Source organism: Aethalodelphis obliquidens, unplaced genomic scaffold, assembly GCF_003676395.1.
Source record: "Aethalodelphis obliquidens isolate GAN/ISIS:26980383/991018 unplaced genomic scaffold, ASM367639v1 scaffold20, whole genome shotgun sequence".
NCBI classification, from domain to species: domain Eukaryota; kingdom Metazoa; phylum Chordata; class Mammalia; order Artiodactyla; family Delphinidae; genus Aethalodelphis; species Aethalodelphis obliquidens.
In genome coordinates, this window is record NW_020837964.1 from 8,101,117 (window position 1) to 8,117,342 (window position 16,226).

At 42.6% G+C, this 16,226-nt stretch overlaps 1 long non-coding RNA gene across 2 annotated transcripts; it reads right to left on the minus strand.

Moving 5' to 3' along the window:
* Nucleotides 1–332: 332 nt before the first annotated feature.
* On the minus strand, nt 333–7,794 carry LOC113627042 (uncharacterized). 2 transcript variants are annotated; one of them, XR_003435407.1, is made up of 3 exons: nt 7,570–7,794; nt 5,533–5,668; nt 333–3,583 (listed from the first exon to the last, which is right to left on the minus strand). It is a non-coding gene; the product is annotated as an uncharacterized LOC113627042 (long non-coding RNA). The 2 variants fall into 2 exon arrangements; XR_003435406.1 differs by having other exon boundaries at nt 333–5,413.
* Between the last annotated feature and the right edge of the window lie 8,432 nt (nt 7,795–16,226).

The following is a 16,226-nucleotide window of genomic DNA, read 5'->3' on the forward strand; positions in this document are numbered from 1 at the left end:
ATATCTGTAGTTTGTATCTATGTCTATTGCTGGGTTTCTTATTATTTTAAAGTTTACTATTTATCCTCTGTATTCACTTTTAATCTACATGTCAATAGGGGGAAGAAACTTTTATTCATCATGCTTCTAGCTACAACATTTAGTTTGGGCTACATAAAAAAATGTGTATTATTATTATTTTTTGGCCATTGAAAAATCCTTTCTTTCTTTCTCTTTCTTTCTTTTTCTTCCTTCCTTCCTTCCTTCCTTCCTGCCTGCCTGCCTGCCTGCCTGCCTGCCATGCCACGCAGCAAGCAGGCTCTTAGTTCCCCAACCAGGGATCAAATGGGGGCCCCCTGTAGTGGAAACGCAGAGTCCTAACCACTGGACTGCCAGGGAAGTCCCCCCCAAATGTGTATTATTTTGTTGAACTGAAGTGTTTGCTGAACAGAGACCTCTTGCATCTGTAAAGTGCTACATTGCCATAAAAAATAGTTTTGTCTATTAAAGTTCTGAACTTGCAAGAAAGTCTCATTTATCTCATGATAAAACAGTTCTCTTTACAGATGCCTAGTGATTCTTCTAGACTTGCCCAAACAGCTTATCAGCTGTCTCCTGCTTCCTCTTATTTTCTCTGGGTTCAAATGCATTGGGAGCCCAAATTTCTCACTCTGTTATTGCTGACAAATGAAACATCTGGCCAAGGCTATTCCACACCCACTGGGGTTGACTGATTGGAAGAGGGCGAGAGATGAGACCCTCCTGCCCTGATACAGATGTGTCGGTGCCATTGTTCCCCAGCCATGGTCCCATCAGACAAGGGTGATCCCTTGAGACTGAAGCCCTCAACTTAGTTTCCTGTTTATGGTGCCACAGCCAAACTCTGCTGGCTGATACCAGGGTACCGTCTTAGCAACCAGACTGGACCAAGCTTTACGTTACTTAAGATGATGGTAGTAGACGCAGCTGAGGAGAGGATCAAGAGTTGGTACCAAAACAAATACCCATTGTCTATCCAGGGGTTCACCAAGAGGTGATGCAGGAAGTCAAGGCTAAGGATTCCAGTAACAGGTCAGGAAATGGAGTACATGTTGATTCAAGACCAAGTCTACAAACAAAAAAAAATAGTATTTTCCCTTAGGTTCTTATTAGTTGCTGAATCTTATTGTGAGAAAGTTCATAGAGGGAAAAGGCAGAGGACCGGGGTGACGCCATCCCATGGAACAGGCGTCTCTTATTGCCTGGTGACATGGGAAGGGCAGCATTTCCACCATTGTTCACCTTCCCCTCTAAGCTGCCTGGTAGTTTCTTTTCTATGGTTCTTTCAGCACTAACCTGTCTGTTCCTTGAAAACATTAGCCATCCTTAAGGGTTCTTTAGAAAGGGAGTTAAATAGCATTTAGTACTTTGTCCATTACCCTATTCTAATGAAATGTGTTCTTTGAAAGAATTATTTAAGTCTATGTAAATTGGTCAATGTGAGAAGTTGTGGTGCTGGGGTGAGGGCCAGCAGAGTTGAGCTGGGTGATAAAAATAGAGAGTTTTCTCTCCCTTGGGACTGATTTTGAAAAGGTTTTTAACCATTGCAACTGAAATCTTTTCAGAACCCTCCTTTTTTTTTTTTTTACCCGAGTTACTATGAGACCATGAATCATCTCTTTAGCACAATGACAGCAAGTGTAGCATTTAGGAGCGGACCCTGATTTTTCACTGTTTGTTCTTTGCTCTCAACAAGATAAGCTGTTGTTATTTCTTTCTTCTTGAACAAGCACACCATGATTGCTGAAGTGGGAAGAATAATTGGACCAAATAGTCATGCGATTAATGCAAACAGAGAGAATTCATCTGTTTCGAGTATAGTAAATGCACTTCTGAAGATGTGGAGAGCTTGCTTTCTCTGTTTATTCTTGGGCTGGGTAACAAATGTTGCTGAGTTCACTGCCACAGATTCCTGTGTTCCTTCCATGGGGCGGAGACCTTAAATGAACTGAGTTCAGGGAGAAATCAGTCCTATCTGGGAAGTGGCTGGGTTTGGAGTTGGGGGCTGCAGGGTGAACAGGAAGCACAGAGAAGACCGCTGGGCCCCAGCATGACCCCCTCCTCCCCACCCACTTTGTGGGCGCAGGGGTTGCGAGGTGAGCTCTGCTTTCTTAATGATACATTTTAATTACAAGATGATGTGACCAACTGAAACAGAAGGGGAATCAGCACTGATCAGAGCCTTCATAGAGCCCTAGCTCTGAGCTCAGCATTTCTGTTGCTTAGATGCCTCAGGCATGAGGCGGGTTCCATTGTCCCCATTGGACAGATAAGGAGACTGAGATCCAAACTCACAAAAATGGTTTGATGAAGCTCTGGGGTTTGAATCCGGGTCTTCTGGCTAGTGTTGTGGTGAAGGCAAAAGGCCAGACTGTCTGCTTTTGAATCCCGAGTCTGCCACATAGTAACTGGGTGACCTTGAACAAGGGGCTTCACCACTCAGGACTTGAGTTTCCACATCAGTAGAAAAACTGGGAATGATCATCGTACTTACAAGGCTGTTTCAGGATTAACTGAGTTATTACATGAAAAGAGCATAGAATTGTGCCCGGCAGACGGAATGTCCCTAATTGACAGTAGCCACTCTGAAGACTTAATGCCCAGGTGCTTCTACTATAGAGGGTGACTTTCACAGCTTACCCGTGGTTCACTACAATGGTACCTGAACTCATCTGTCTTCGTGCTGTCACCCTGGCACAACCTAGCCAGGCGAATGGCCTAAAATCCCATTTTCCAGGTCACTTGCTAACTTCGGCAGCTGCCCATTGCCTATAGGGACAAAGCTTGAATGTTCATCCGTTGGCTGGCTGTGTCCCATCTTCCCCATTACTTTCCCACTGCACCCCTCACCGCCTTTGGAAGTGCTACCTGCACACATCTGTCAGCTCCCACCTCTGGCTCTCAGGTCACTCCCCCTTCTATCATCAGTCTGTCTACATCCTGGGCATCTCTCAAGTCCTCCACCCAATTCCATCTTCTTCCAGAAACGCCCCCTGCAACATGAACTCACAGAGATCTCAGCCCCCTCCCCAGGCCCCAGAGCCTATCCTATGGGTGCCCTCAGTCAGTGCTTTTTATTCACTCACCAGTGCCACCCCGCAAATCCCTGTTTCTCTTAACGGCAGACGTGAGGGAGGGGACCAAAATTGTCTGTTAACTTCTCTTTTCCGATGATATGCAGAGGGTACTGTGGTTCTGGAAGCCTAAAAGACTTGGAAGGTCGCTGCAGGAGGAGAAGTCAGAGTCTTGAAGTATCAGGTGAAGTTTTGCACCTAGGAAAGTAGACGAAGGAATCCTAGGCAGAGGGAAGACTTGTGCAAAGTTAAGAAGGCAGGGAATCTATGCAGATGCAGAAGTCTGAGTTTCAACAGATGATGGAGAGGCTGCACCGTGAGGCTGAAAGTTCTCAGTGACCAGGGCAACACACGTGATTCTCCTCCTTCGCACGCTCCCTTTGCCCTTCACCTCTCCTCTAGAATCTGCTTCAGCTCTGAGGAGCTTGCTTCTTCTTTCAGTCTGATAGATGGTTCCACCCTTTTGCTTAATTGTTTCCTTCCAGTATTCACTAAACAGAATGAAGATTAAATCCAATTAAATAAATAAAGCACATTGCATCAGCTTTGGCCAGGAGCGCCTCATCCATTTGTGTTTGTTTGGAGTGGGGGAGTCACTGGATGCTAATTACTATAAATCAGTGCTCTGTCCTGGGTTGGAGAACGTGGGGAACATCTGTCCTCCTTCTGGCCCCTTTCTCTTGGTTAGAGCACCTCAGTGTCTCTCAGAGGATCTGACCTCTCCCCTGTCCTCAGCGCACATCTTTAGTTCCAGGAATGGCTCGGGCCTGTGGTTCTGGCCAATTAGCTCGTGACATTCTCCAGTCACTGTGACTGGTTTGGTGACGAGGACAGGATCCACATTACAGACAGACAGCGGGGCCGTTGCTGGGTCGCCCGGGAAAGAGATGTTAATCTGTAGAGGAGCAAGCCTGGCCCTGCTGCCCCACCTTCCCCTCTGTGTGGCTGACACAAAGGAAGGAAAGGAAGGAAACTGATGCAGAAGTACCGAATCTGGGAGCCACCGTGTGGTCCCCTTGGTTAAGCCAGGCCTGAAGCTGGACACATTCCAGGAATTTTCATTTAAATGAGCCCAAATGTTCCATTTTTGTTTAAACAAGTTTGGCTTGGGCTTTCTATCTTCTTGCAAACCGAAAATATCTCACTAATTTATGGATATAATAATTTCACTGGAAGTGGCTACCATGTTATACATACATTGAGCCTTATGATGCATTGAACTTCTCTTTGGCTCAGCAATTAGGAAAAATAGGCTTCCAAAATCAGTGCGTGGAGGTGGTAACTTTCTTAGCATCCTTTGCTTCACCCCACCCACAAATCCTATCCGTCCCTGCCTATAACTGGGCACCTTCCCTGCCCCAAACAGTGAGAGAACTGACTCAAATGGCATTTTATATCTCAAGCAGCAGACACTTATTATGGGCATGAAATGATTTCCCGGAGACTCCAGCCAGGCATGAGGTCTTTGTGTTCTGAATTTACCAATCAGTGGCAATTTGCTAAAATAATCATCTTCACATTTGCTGTTAATAATCTTGCTTCAGGCCGTTACAACCAAATTGTTGGTCACTTCCAGTAACGGCCAATTTTTCAGGGATTATTGCTAAAATGATTAGGTGCATTGTGATTTCCCAGGGCACATGCTTTGGAGTTGAGCCATTAACAAATAAAAGGCTTCAGGGCTGATTTGGGAAGTGGGGAATGCTTGTCTAAAAAGGTAAATAGATGTCATCATGTCTGTTTTTTTTCCTTAGCCAAGTGCTGGCTTTACTTTTTTTCCTGCCCGTTATTGGTTCATTATTTAGTCACTAGACAGTGTGCTTCTTTGCTTGCTGTAAGCTGTTCATTGGAGCTGATGGGCCTGGGAAACCTTTTACAGCAAACCAGATGAATCAATTAATCTCCTTTTAGGAAACATCCGTTCTTGGATGAGCCAGGCACCAGCCTAGAAATATCTCATTGAATTTTCTCTGCAAAGTCCTGGTGCCCACTTTGCATATGAGGAGCTGAACCCCAGAGAGGTCATTCACCTATTGCATGCCATACAGCTAGTAAACTCGTGGCCTACTTTTGAATCCAGTGTTCTTCCCACTGCACCAGGATGCCTGCCTTTCTCATTCAGCTCCACTTGCCCAGGTCCCCAGTTGTGCCTGGGCCGAGCGTGGCACCTGAGAGCCCAGCCCCAAGTGGAGGCAGGTTAGGACACCAGTAGACGAGCACGGGAAACCACAGCGAGAGCAGGCCCGGTTTGCGTGTGGCTGCCTGGTTTACACCCAACACCAGCATGACTGTTGCAAACCCTGGGGTTTCAGCCCCAGCTCCTGCAATTGGAGACACAAGGTGAAAGAGGGGAGAAAGAAAAGAGACTTAGGGAGGGCATTCTAGGCAGAACTTGACCTGAAAAGTACTCTTATCTTCCAAAACAAAGAGAGGAAAGTACCTTCTCATTGCAGTTGTAGTAGGCATTTTATAGATGCCATCCACAGACCCTCAACTGAGAGTACAAAGATGTCAGACCTTGATCCTTTCCTTTGGCATTGAATCAATGCACGTAGGAGTAAGTTGGGCCACAAATTCTAGAGAATTAGGAAAAAATGAACAAAATTAGAAACAGACATTGTCAGGTCTTTATAGAATAGACAGCATTTGGGGCAAAGCTGGCCATTCTCTGCAATTTGAACACTACCTATGACACCAGGAAGTGGCTATTCTAAAATGGATCGATGTGAGCACTAGAAAGAGATCCTTACATGACACAGAAACTCAATATTGAAAGGGAAGAAGATCCCACCTGAATCAGAGCAGACATATCTCCAGACACACCTGGCAAGATGTTTCACCAACAAATTAATGAGAAGCCTTTGGTAACTAATAGAAGAACTGCACTGTACTTTTCTGGGTATTGTATCCTTGAATGTTTTACTCTTAAAAATAAGTTGTTTATTTTTTACAACAAAGCTACTACTTATTTGCCTCAAAGTGCAAGTGCAGGACCCTTTCTTAGCTTGATAGACATCATTCATCAAAAATCAACATCAAATGTTCACCTTAATAGTAAAGTGGTGAAGGCATTTCAGTTAAACCCTTCAGGGTATCCAAGCTGGACATATTAATACTTACGTTCAGTCTTCGTAAATTGTACAAAGTTCATTCTGTGGGGTAGGCGAATTGATCAATTCTGGCTGCTTGGAGAGGTTACTATCGCTTTCAACTCATTGGTCGGAACAGGTAACATGATGCCGACTTAACTGCAAGGGGCTGAAAAGTAATCTTCAGTGCCTAGGAACAAGAGAACTGGATCTGGGTAAGTTCAAAAGTATCACTTCCGGGACAAGGCAGGTGAAAACCCATGTACCTGTCCTTGCTCTCTTCCCCTGCTGAGATGACCTTGAAAGCCATGCACTTCAGATGGCTCAGCCCATGATGGTGGAGTTTCTGTTAACCTGGATCCCTGAGTGACACTGTGGAGCAGAGGTGCCCATTGACCCAAGCTGGGGATCTTTGTGAAGTTAAGTCACTGAAATTCCGGCGTTAATTTGTTTTCTGTAGTACAACCTGGTCTCTTCTGACAAAAAGAGATGAACCGAGAGACCCAAATTCAAAGAATCTCTGCAGGTCTTTCAAAGGACACATCTCTGAAACAGATGAACTTAACTGGTGTAATCAGTCCCTGACTCAGTGGCCACATTTGACAGACCAAGACAGGGATCCTAGCAGAGATGATTCCTTTTTGAGGGAGTAGTTTTTTGTAACTGCAGTAGGATTTAAAACACGAGAAGAAGAAGTGTGTGCCACAATATTTGCTTCTGCTCTTGGAGGATAAAGAAAATTGTTCATAAGAACAGAAGAAGAATGACCTAAGAATTGTGGAAGCAGACATGGAGAAAAGGGAGTCAACCATGTCTGCACCTTGGTGCTATGCTGCATGTTGAAGCTCTGGGTTATCCCCTTGTCTTTTGCTTTGAGTCCCTAAGTTAGAGTCTCTCGAAGTGGATTGACATGATGAATCATTCTTTCCCAAACCAGAAACAAACTTTGTAAGCAGGTGATGACTAGGGAATATTTTCAAGGAGGGTTTCTTCAAGTGGGATTTTGCAACTGCCTGATGTAGAATTATTTAGTGAATCAGAAACTCAAAGGCTGAGGCTGAGAGAGGTTCCTATGGACAAACTCTGCAGTAATACGCTCTCCACTAATGTTTGAAAATAACTGGTCTAAATCCTCCCCTCTGGCTAATATGTCATGCTTTGACTAGTAGATCTACCCTGAGTCTCTTGACTAGATTATTGGAAAGCACTTTCCTCCTCTCCTTTTCTCCTCAGCCATGATAACTATCAAGGGAAGCTAAGAAAAATGATGATCCACGAGAAAAGATGTCATAGTGAACTGCTCACAAGCAAACGTGACCAGTCTCACAGGTGCCGGTTTGGGACAAACCTCTGCTTTCCCTGTTGATGCAGTCAGAGAAACCACATACCTTTCCTAGAACAGGTGCTCCCAGAGGTCTGGGTGGCTGAGCACGGATGAGTCACTGACTGCAGGTGGCCAAGTGGCATGAGGTTTACGTGCATTAAGACCCTCTACCTCTTCCTCGTTGTGAACCTGCCTCCAAGTCTCAGGCTGGAATTTGTCATGGGCTCCAACCACAGAGGAAAGCCCAGGTTTTGGCACCTCTTCCTCCTTTGTGGAAGGTAGTACTTTCAGTCATCACCTGAGGCGTGCCAGAGACTCGGAGACTTGGTCTGAATTGATGTCTGAGGCTGGGATTTGCATCTGAATTAGAACTGCTCTGTACACCATAGGGCTTGCCAGGTGAATCACTACACGTTGTGCTACGACAGACTCGCAAAAATTAAGTAAAAGTAGAGCTACTTCCCGGGAGATGGAAAACCTTTTCGGATTTTGTTCACCTCCTGGCACGCTGAAAACTAAACTGACCTAAATGAGGTCACCGCAAACTACAAAGCCCAAACAAATTTTAAGGATTACCATTAAGTCAGGGAGCTTTTCCATGAGTTCTCCTGTGTGTTCTGCAAGCGAATGCAATGGGATGGGCAGGGCAGGGATGACCCTGATTTTACACATGAGGAATCAGGTGTGAAGGGATCAAATCCCCCGCAGGGAGCGGCAGATTCCTCTGATCCTCTGATTCCAAGTGTATACAATCATTTTGCATGTGGAAAAACAGAGAGAATCACACTCGGAGCCTGAGTTTCAATCCTGGAACATTTCCTTAACCTCAGCTTTTCTTCTCTTGTGTAATGACTATAATATCTTCCTCACAGTGTGATCGGGAGGTTGAATGAGATTACTTTTAGAAGTACCTAGTATAGCAGACCTTCATGCCGCTAGACATTCTACAATGCACAGGTCAGCAACAAAGAATTTTCTGGAACCAGCGATCAGCAGTGCTGAGCTTAGAACCCTTGCTACAAAGTAGTACCAACATCCTTCCCAACATTTTGGGGTCCCCCTAGAAATCCTACCGTAATTGGCACCCTCCTTAAGCACATCTACAAACCAAGTCCGTTTCTTTTCAGTGTTCTGACTCCTCTAGCAAAGAGGTAATCCCATGATGGGAATGAGTTCCTCAAGCATGTGGTAACACTGCCCCAGAGGGGGTGATGTGAGAATTGGGTAAGAAATTGCAGATCTTTAACTAGCAAGAGGCCTTCCCACAGTCAGGGCATAACGCATGGGGGCTCTTCTTGCTACGTTGTTATTATCACTGATCTGGAGACATCACTGTTACTCTCTCCCCACAATATCTGTCTCTGATCCCTTGTCTCCGTGCGAGGCTGTCTCTGCTTCCCTCTTCTTGTCTTTCTGGTCACTGCCTTGGGAACCTCTGTTACCCCTTTCGATGCGTTTTACCAACTCCAAACGTGCCGGGGGAAAAAAGTGAATTTAATTTCCTGTAGCTATTTGTTTACCTGTGAATACCTTTGGCCCAGACTCAAGCTTGCATCAGAGAGTTTCCGTTTCCAAACCATGAGTCACTTAGCAAAGGAGCAGGCTAAGGGCGAGACACCCCAGGGCTCTTGACAGTGGTGGACCATGCCTAGGCTCAGGGACCCTGGGCGTGCCACTGCTGACCTGCAGCAGAACTAACAGCTCCCAGCACGGGTACCCAGTTAGAACCAGAGAGATCGTGTTATCTCCTATCTGGGGGGTAGGGTGGTAAGCAAACTCTTATCTTAAGAGGATGCGTGAAAGCTCACCAGATACATGTTGTAGATACATCAGAACCATCTTTGCAAGTTCACCAGACACACATCCCTGGCTCCTCAGATGCATTAAAAAATGTCTTATTGGAGTATAGCATATATACCGAAAAGTACACAATGCTAAGCGCAAAGCTTAAAGACTCAACCAAAAGAATATCACCATGTGACCCACGACCCAGGCCAGAAAACAGACAGCTATTAGCTCCCTGGAAGCCCCCTTGTGTTCCTGTCCAGTGACCACCACCCCTCTTCCCCAAAGTAGCCAGACTGCTGATTTCTATCATCATAGATTAGCGTTCCCTGTTTTTGAAATGTATGTAACTTATTATATGGGAGGTGCTTTTTCCTATTTAGTTTTTTTCCTCAATATCTGAAATTCAACCCCGCTGATATTATAGCAATAATTAATTACTTTTCACCATTATATATGATACACTTCAAAGTATGTACCATAGTGTATTTATCTTGTTCTATTTTTGATAGACATTTGGGTTCTTTTCCAGGTCTAACTATTATGTAGCGACCTCATGGGCGCTCTCATCGCTGTCTCTTGGTACACATACACTTCCTGGGATTTATACGCAGGAGCAGCATAGCTCCACCACAGAGGTCTCTGGGGTTTGGCTTGAGGAGATACCGCCAGTTTTCCAAAGTTGTTGTACCATGTTACTCTCCCACAAAAAGTATGGGGATTTCTAGTTGTTTCACATCTTTGCAGACATTGGTGATGTCCACTACTTTTGTTTTTTTCATTTTAGCTATTCTGGTTGACATCTTCTCATGGTTTTAATTTGCGTTTCCCTGATGACTAATGGAATTGAGCATATTTTCATATGCATATTATCAATACGGTTGTCCTGTTTTGTGAAATGCCCGTTCAAGTCTTTTGCCCACATTTTCATTAGATTGTCAGTTTTTTATTGATTCATAGAATTTCAGTTTATATTCTGGATAAGCGCTCTTTGATGAATATCTATCTATCTCTCTAGCTAGCTAGCTATCCATCCATCCATCAATCTCTTGTTTCCTCTATATGCATCTATCTATCTATATGCTATTATTCCATTATGTGTCTTATCCTCTCACTGAGTTATTGGTGTCTTTGGGTGAATAGACATTCTTTATTTTAAAGAAATCCAATTTATCAGTTATTTTCTTGAAGATTAACAATATTTGTATCTGGTTTACTGTTTTCTTATCTTAAGGTCATGAATCTATGCTTTTTTTATATTCTAGAAATTTGACTGCTTTAATTTTCACCTTTAGGTTAACAGTCCATCTGGAAATGATATTTCTGTACGGTGTGAAATAGGAGTCAAAATTCAACTTTTTCAATTAATTGCTTCAGCACCATTTATTGAACAAACCATAATTTCCCCACTGCACTGCTGTTTATTTATTTAACATAATATTTATATGCTAAATCAATCACCCATATATATGTGGATATGTTTCCGGACTCTCTGTTATGTGACACTGATTCATTTGTTTATCCTTGTGTCAATAACTACACTTTTAATTATCATACATTTAGGCTGTCTTGATATCTTGTAGAGTAAGTCCTTCAGCGTTGTTCTTCTTCAGGATTGTCCTGGCTATTTTTGGCCTTTTGCATTTCCATATTAATTTTAGAGTCAGCTTGTCACTCTCAACAAGCAACCTGTTGGGATTTTGATCGGCATTACGTTGACTCTGTAAATCAGTTTGGGGAGAACTAATATCTAACCAATATCGTTTTCATCCGTTTACTTTCAATATTTAATGATTCCTCGTTCTGCAGTTACATCTCTTATAAGTAGCATAAAATATTTTTCAGGTTGACAATCTTCGTATTTTAATTTAGATGCTTGAAAATCTATCCACTCCATTTATATTTAATGTAATTACATTACATGTGTATTTCAGTTTTAATCTGCCATTCTGCTCTTGGTTTTCTATTTTTCCCACTATTTATGCTCTTTCCCACCCTCACTTCTTCCCTTATTTTGGATTAATCAAGCATTTCTTATTTATCCATTCCCATAGTATTCTTAGGTATATATTACTCTTTTTTTTTTTTTTAACCTTACTGGCCACACTAAAGATTAAACCAAACATCACTGACTGATTAGAGTTTAACATAAATAAGTACCTTTACCAATTCTCAGAAAACATGGCAAATTTAGGGCACTTTAACTCCCTTTATTCCCTCACATATGATGTATCTTTCTTTTTCGTGTATATTAATTGACAAATGACATTCTGTCATTTTATTCAGCTAATATTATTTTAGAATTATCCATATACTTACCCTTTTCACTGTTTTTCGTTCCTTCATGCATTTCTGATTTTACATCTAGGATCATATTTCTTTCACCTGAAGCACTCCGTATAGTGATTTCTTTAATGTGCTTCTGTGAGGGGTGATTTTCTCAGTTTATGTTTTCTGGAAATGTCTATTTTTTTCCTTCATATTTTAAAAATATTCTTGCTTGGAATAGAATTCAAGTTTGGTTATTATTTTCTTGCTGTTTTTTTAATGGTGTCATTACAGAATCTTTCGGATTCCATCTTTTCAGTGGAGAATCAGCCATCATACTTACTGTTGCTCTTTGAAGATAATGCGCCTTTTTTGCTCTTCAGGCTTTTAAGATTTTCTCTTTATCTTTGGTGATGTTGTAAATGGAATTGCTTCCTTAATTTCATTTTCAGACTGTTCATCGGTAGTGTTTAAGAGTACAACTGCTTTTTTGTGTTATTTTTTATCCTGCAACTTTGCTGAATTTTGTTTTGTGTGTGTGTGTGTGTGTGTGTGTGTGTGTGTGTGTATTCTTTAGGATTTTCTGTACATAAGATAATGTCATCTGCAAATAAAGATAGTTTTGCTTCTTTCTTTCCAATTGGGATGCCTTTTTTTTTTCTTGCCTATTTGCCCTGGTTAGAACTTCTACTACAGTGCTAAACAGAAGTGGTGAGAGCAGACACCTTTGTCTTGTTTCTGATGTTAGGGGGAAAGCTTTCAGTCTTTTACCGTTAAGTATGATGTTAGCTGTGGGTTTGTCATAGATGCCCTTTATCAGGTTGAGGAAATTTACTTCTATTCTTAGTTTGTTGAGTGTTTTTATAATGAATGGGTTTTGGATTTTGTCAAATGCTTTCCTCGTATCAACTGAGATGATCATGCATTTTTTTCCTTCATTTTATTAATATAGTGTGTTACCTGGATTGATTTTCATTGCTGAACCACCCTTGCATTCTTGGGATAAATCCCACTTGATCATGATGTATAATCCTTTTAATATGCTGCTGGATTTAATTTGGTAGTATTTTATTGAAGTATCTTTATCTTTTTAGTAGTTTTTCTATGGTATGCCTAATTGTGTTTTTCTTTGTACTTATCTTCCTTGGGATTTGTGATGTTTTTTATATTGTGGCTTGAAATCTTTCATCATTTTTGGAAAATTCTTAGCTATTGTCTCTTCATATATTGCTTCTGCGTCTTTTTCTCTTTCCCTTCCCTTTAGGTCTCAAATTACACATATAATAGACCTATTTCCCATTCCTCATAGGTCTCTTACACCCTTTTATGCATTTTTATCCTTTATTCTCTCCATACTTCAGTCTAGTTTCTGCTAACTTATAGTTTCTTCCAGTTATCCACTTCCTCTGGGTCTAAACTGCTGATAAACTCATCTACTGAGTTCTTAATTTCACCAATTGTAGTTTCTAGAATTCTAGAATTTCCATTTTATTCTGTTTATAAATTTCTGTTCTTTTGTTACATTTTCTAACTTGTCATGATTATTTAAAAATCTGGGGGGGTGGAGATTCCCTGGTGGCACAGTGGTTGAGAGTCCACCTGCTGATGCAGGCGATGCGGGTTCGTGCCCCGGTCCAGGAAGATTCCACATGCCGCGGAGCGGCTGGGCCCGTGAGCCATGGCCGCTGAGCCTGCGCATCCGGAGCCTGTGCTCCGCAGCAGGAGAGGCCACAACAGTGAGAGGCCCGCGTAATGCAAAAAAAAAAAAAAACGTCTGGGGACTTCCCTGGTGGTCCAGTGGTTAACACTCCACAGTCCCAATGCAGGGGGCCCAGGTTTGATCCCTGGTCAGGTAACTAGATCCTGAATGCTGCAACTAAGACCCGGTGCAGCCAAAAAAAAAAAAAAAACAATCTGTCCGACAGCTTCAGTATTTGCTTCATCTGTGTTCTGTTCCTTTTGTTGGTCTTTTTTGTTCAGTGTTTAGTCCTGTCTTTTGTTAGCTCTGATAATCTTTTTATTGAGCACTGAACATAGACATTATATATGAAAAATTAGAGAAAGTCTAGATGAGCCTTCAGCTTCTGCTGGGCAGATAGAGTAGGACTGAGCTATTCCAAGCCTGGGAAAGATCTGGTCTATTTCTCTTTGCCTTATATAGAGAGTGTAGCTCTCTCAGAATCCCAGTGGAGAGCCTGGTGAGTTTACCTCTGCTCAGCCTCTTTGATGGAAACTGAACTCCAAATTTTATCCCCCAGGACAGTGAGACACCTGAAATCTCTGTCTCTTCAGCCCACTGCCTGCTGTTTCTTCCTGGACCTTCTTGGCCTGTAGAGCTCATGAATTGGCAATTGCCTCCCTGGAATAAATCATTCAGACATTTACACTTTTTCCTCTCTGCTTCCCTTTACACGATTGTGATCCCTCAAGTCTTGGTTACCTCAGAAGCCTAAACTTCAAATTCTCCCCTCCTCACACCATAGGACTGTCAAAAGTTCTGTTTAGCTTCTTTGCTTCATACAATCTGTCACCACTTGGCTTCTTACTCTGTCTGCCCAGGATTCTTACAAATTGGTAAATGCCCCAAAGGACAGCACTGTATAGGGTGCTGTGGTAGCTTCACTGAGCTTTCCCTCTCTTCAGAGGTTGTCCCCTGTTGTTTTGGCTACCTTGGTAGCTCTTTAGTGGTATTTAGGTTTTCTAGTCATTCTCGGTGAGAGGTTTGTGTACTACAGGTTAGTCTGCTATTACTGCAAGCAGAAGTTCCCCAGAGCAACTCTGGACTGTGTATCCATAAACGTAAGAGGGTGCAGTGAGTGATGCCTTTAACCACAGAGAGTGCTTAGGGAAGCTCCCTTCACTTCCACCTCTGAGGAGACCCATCCTCAGGTCCTCATCATATCTTACTCCCTGTCAGTCTCTCTGCCTGAAGTCTGTTTTCCAAAAAAGACCCTCAACCTTTTGGACTAGAATGATCAGTGTTACACTGAAAGTATAAATTAATAGCATGTGGTTACGTTTAAAAATATGTAGTCCTTATCTATTAGAGATTTATTCTAAAACGTTTAGAGATTAAATGATGAGTACCTAAAATTTCCTTTAAAATAATCCGGCAGGGGTTTCCAGTAGGGAGAGGAGAAAAGTTGCTGTATGTTGATATTTGTTAAAGCTGTGTAATGGGTACATGGTGGTCCATTATGCTGTTGTATATCAGGGTGTTTGGATATTTCCATAATAAGAAAATTAGGCATGTAAAGAGAGTCACAACCATGAAAAATATATACCTACCCCCCATAGAATAAAAAGCAGAATTTCTAGGCTATTGTACAAAGGTTCATATACCCTTTGCACCCCCTAGTTATGCTGTGTTCTCAGTCCCTTACAAATGCTGGTGTATTTGCTTGTTATATTTCTTGCCTAATATTCTTTGAAAAAAATAATAAAAATAATTGTCTTTATTATTGTTAAGACAGTGAGTTTCAAAAGAGTTTGAAGGGGAATTTATAAGCTATTGGAGGTACAACAGAACCCCCTGAGGAGTTTTCCACACTGTCACATTCCATAAAGGTACAAATAAGCATTCCCCTGCCCCCAAGCCTCTACCGTATTATAAAACCACTACCTTTGAAATCAGCATTAATCTTCACTGAGTGTTCGATATGTGCGAAGCATTATGCTAAGTGCTTTACCTGGATTACTTCAGTTAATTCCCTAAGATTATTATTATGCATTATTCCCTTGCCAGGTGGGGAAACTGAGGTTTACAAAGTCTAAGTAGCTAGAAACAGGTAATAGCTACCAAGTGGCAGCCTCGAGCATACTTAATTAATAGAACAGTGGTCCTCAAACTTTGAGTGGAGGGTTTGTTAAAACACATATTACTGAGCTTACTACCCCGCAAGTTTCTGATTTGGTAGGTCTGGGTGGGGCCCAAGAATTTGCATTTTGGTAAATTTCCAGGTAATGCTGATGCTGTGTGTTCAGGGACCAGACTTTGAGAAGTGTTGTACTAGAGTATATCATTTTAGGGAAGCAGTAATGTGATTTGTTCCCCTTAGGCATGCAAGAGAACCTTGGTGGTTCCTCTGGGTCCTGGGGAGACCGGGACTCTACTGAGAGCAGAACAGATGACCTGTGGTTTTGGGTTCTTTCACTAGTGGATTGGACCCCCTCTGGTAACTGCCATAGCCAGAAGGAGTCTAGGCTTGCCCCTTGGGCCTGAAACACTTTCAGTCTTTCCTGTCGGCTGGTAAACGTGGCCATCTTCATCTTGCAGCAGCGCATTAGATGGTCTCCGTTTATGAGCTGTTTTGATAAGTTCCTTAGCACCTCTCAAGGCCACGGTGTTGGGTCCATTAGGTCCTTTCTTGGTGAGGCCTCGAGTGCACTCACAGTAAACCGGTGAATCCCTCCTCCTCTCCTGGCCCCATCTGCCAGTCCAGCCTAGTCTTCCATTCTTATTTTTCAGCTCCCAAAGCTGCACATTCTTGCTCTTTCTTCCCAGGGCATTTTCTGCAAGACTTACAGTCTAGTAGGGGGATGGCTACATTCAACAGCGGTGTCTTGTATTCAAAAGGGTGAATCAGGACAATGGCGATAGAGAGGTTTAGGGGCTCTGGGGCCCTACTGCCTAACAATGAAGGACCTGCCTGCCTTCTAATCCAGCTA